Source organism: Miniopterus schreibersii (assembly GCF_964146895.1).
Source record: "Miniopterus schreibersii genome assembly, chromosome: 13".
Lineage (NCBI taxonomy): Eukaryota > Metazoa > Chordata > Mammalia > Chiroptera > Miniopteridae > Miniopterus > Miniopterus schreibersii.
In genome coordinates, this window is record NC_138113.1 from 42,247,656 (window position 1) to 42,251,819 (window position 4,164).

A 4,164-nucleotide genomic window follows, 5' to 3' on the forward strand; every position below is an offset into this window, starting at 1 on the left:
TTGAGAATAACTAATGCTAGACTATAATGAAGTATCTCTTTTCCTCATCACTGCATCCCCAGCCTCTGGCTCATAGTAGGCATTTAGTAGATATCAGGAAGTCACATAATTTATGAATGTGTGATGATAAATAGATGGCAGCATTTAACCATCAGGTTGGATATTATCTAATCTGATCTCACTGGGCATCTAGTCTATATAATCTTAATATGCCTGTGATATTATTCAATGCTTATTATATACTAGATACCTGAATCAAATATTGATCCTTTCTTGTATCAATTAAATCAAGTATTTTAATCCAAGCATGAAGTTTTCTATCTCATGAGCTCTTATTGCTACCCTTTTATATATCTGAAATTATAATAGTGTTTCCTTTTTAAATGTTGAGGTCAGGCCACCTCACATAATACTGCCTATTGACAGTTACCATTTAACAAAAAGAATCCAGTCTCTCTCTTTCTGTTGCTTTGATTCCCTTTTATGAACAGTTCTGAGACCCCCAATGTCTTCTTGCTCTTCTCATTATTCCTTATGGTTGTGCTTCCCCCACTTGCATCCTTAGACTGTTCTCCTTCTCACATTGACCTCTTCCTTTTGGAAAGTTCTTCTCAAATTCAAAGATACAATCTGAACAGAAAAATAAATATGGACCAGTGGTGGCCACTCATGTGTCCACATGTCTCCAGTGTTTTATTTTTAATTCTCAGTGACACCAAGGTCCATTTTAGCTAGCTCCTAGCTGGAGTTTTCTCTGCTCATTTATTTGTCTGCTTCCCAAGAATCTGTTCTGTTTGCCTTTTTATTTTCTTAACTTCTCTCTGGCTTCAGTGTCTCTAGTAGACACAGGAATAGGCATTATGGAAGAATAGGTGGGGAGAGGTGCAGTAACTGGCCCCAGAGCTACCTAGAAGGGAGGAACAGGATTTGGGAGAGCAGACCCAGACAGAGAGGTTTTAGCAGGGCATCCCCTTCTAGGCAAACTGGAGTTGCTGCCATCCTGGAGCAAAGTCCAGGCTAGCTCTGGGCCAAGAGGGAGTCTGATGGAAGATGAGGCACAGTGATAAAGGAGCTGGGATGGAAGGACTTGGCAACACAGGCATAAAGCACGCAATAAATCTGTCCTAGGTTGTAAGGCTTGTTGACACAACTAGAGTAATCTGGGAAGGCTTTCTGAAGGAGTTGGGACTAGATTTGGGGCTTGAAGAAAGGGCAGAGTTTGTAGAGTTGAAAAGGAGTATGACAAGCTACTTCCTGTGAGGTGAGAACACACATCATTCAATGATTTGAGCCTCAGATGGGCTTTTCCATGTTCTGATTGGCTGAAATCACCTGTGGGCTAAGGGCCTAGCCATCAGGCCAGGATGCTGGCTCACAAGGGCAGCTGAGGTAACTTCTTCATTGGGGAAGTCACCTTGTACAGCAGGTCCTTGCATCACACAGTTTCTTCAATGTCACTTTATTATAACATTGATGACATACTATAGGAACTTAACTATTGTTTATATGAATTATAAACAATGGTAAAATTGGTTTTGTTATACATCATTTTGGGTTTTATTATAAGTCATTTCGCTTAAAGTTGCAGAACCTACCCACAATTAAGTGAAGACTTACTGTACCTGATTTATACTTTACAGGGTGCACACTTGTTTTACTTGTTCTGAACAAATGGATCAAATCCAGTTCAGCAGGGGAAATGACCTCAAGGCCATCTTTAACAAGAGAAAAAAGGTTTCTCTTTAAAAACAGTTAATAACATATGTGTGCATATAGTGTTTATTACATGAAGTTTTAAAAAATTACACTTTGAATGGTCAATTGTTAAAATGAGAGGGAAGTTTATCAGCCTGGGTCCAGACAAGCTCTTGCATAGCCTGAGATCAGCAGTCACAAACTCACAAGTTCAGTGGGAAAAATAATATAAATAATAAATAATGGATCAAAACAATTATGACACAATAAGAAATGGTGGTGACTATGGCTACCTGGAGAGCACACACCTCATTTAAAGAGGACAGCTGCTATTCTCTTCCCTGATTTGTGTCTGTGCAAGAGTGAGAGTCCACTATGACCAGAGTTTCTAATTTTTCAAGAGAAGCCAGAAATGCTGATTTTTAAAAAGAAACTTCCAAATCTAAGAAATATTGTATGGGGTGCCTCTTGCTGTGGACTAACAGTTTCCAGTCTCTGCCCTAGAGGCCATCTACTTTTGGAAGTCACCTGTACCTATCCTTACTTGTCCTGGAAGGAAGAGTAGGCACCTGTAGGAAAAAGTCCCACCCTCTAGTGTGACATGAAAGAACCTTTGCCTACTTCTGCAAAACCTATCTTTCCCTATGCTCACCTCCTGCTTTACACTTTAGCCCTGTTGAGCAAACTGTAACTTGTCTAATATGCAAGGATCAGAGTCAACTTCAACCTTAATATAAACCCTTAGGAAAATGAAGTTTCATTGAAAGCTTGAGCTGAGAAATTCTAAAATATGTCCACAACTTTTTCTACATTCCTTCCATTAGGCAGTGGGCTTGAAAACTAGTTGGGCTTCTGTGACAAGTGCAAACAAGAGAGTATATGGGAATGATGCTATATGACTTCCTAGGTTAGGTCATGAAAGGAAATTCAGCTTCCACCTTGCTTGCTAGAACTCTTCCTCTTGATGCCTTCAGCTGCCATCTAAGCATTCTCACTATCCTGAAGCCACCATGCTGTGAGGAAGCCCAATATAGCTCATGGGGAGAGACACCATGGAGAAGTTCTGAGGTGACATAAAGAGAGTTGTTGGTCCAGTCCCCAGGGGCTTCAGCTCCCTGTTGCTCTAGCTCTTCTTGACCTGACTACAACTGCCTGAGGGATAGTGAGTCAGAATAACCCAGAATAACCCGGCTGAGCCTTTCCCAAATTCCTGATTCATGAAAATTGTGAGAGATAAAATGGTGATTATTATGATAATTCACTAGGTTTGGGATGATTTTTTATGCTTGAAAGAGAACTCAAAGTTTGAATTGGGCCAGAAGCAACTTTAATGTGTGTAGTGCCTAGTTTAGTCTGGTATCCTTGCTTCTCTGCACTTGACTCTGTTTACTTATGGACCAAACTCCTCTTCTTCTTGTGTAACTTCCAGAGGGAGCCAGGATGATTGACTGAATTAGTTAATATCACCTGTATTGCACGCGTCATTGGACACTCTGTCTAGCCTGAGCCTTTGGGCCAGGTGTACATCCATCCAATCAATAGCCACTCTTGTGGTAGACCAACTACCACAGTTTGCCAGTTTAAGGGACTATAAGCATGGCCCTCTCAGTCTGAAGAAGTTAGAATGGCAGGTGTCCAGTGGACCTGTGTGGTACCTGTGCCTTTAATCTACCTTTCCATGCTGTGCTCTGCACTTCAGAATCACCCCACTCATAACACTAACTCATTTTTTCAGTCTCAATCCAGCATTACCTTCCTCATGAAGCTTGACCATTCCCTTTGGAGCCCTCCTCCATCTCTTTGCACTTGTGCCCCACTTAAGAGAACTCAATGGTTTCCCCATTCATTTCTCCCAGCAGTTTAACTGCTGCTGGAAGTTTGGGCCTGGGATTTATTCATCTCAGTATTCCCAATGCTAGCTTCTGCTACTGGTTCATAGCAGGGACCGGATAAATCATTGTGTAATAAATAGATGTGTTTAGGTAGAAGAGGAGAAAAGGAACCATCACATGAGCTACCCTTGAACTTGGAATGCTTTTGATGTCTGAGATGAGGGGCCAGGTTCCGGTTCACTGCTTCTTGCAACATTTTGACATTGGCTCATTGATTATGCCATTCTGTTACCTGCAGTAGGAACAGGCTGTGTCCTAAGTGTCTGGTCTGGAACTTGAAACACATTTTCCCTTATAAAACAATGCTACATGTCAGTGGTTTTCAAATTAAAAATAAAGCAAACAAAAAAGTCATGAAACTCTCTTCAAAAGAAATTGCTCCTTGCTGTGGGACAACATGAAATGTAACAATATTTACATCATAGGAATGCCAGAGGAGGTCGAAAGTAAGAAAGGGTTAGAGAACCTGTTTGAAGAAATAATGGCAGAAAACTTCCCTAACCTGGTCAAGGAAAAAGTCACACAAGTTCAGCAGGCACAGAGAGTCCCAGGCAAGAAGAATCCAAAGAGGCCCATG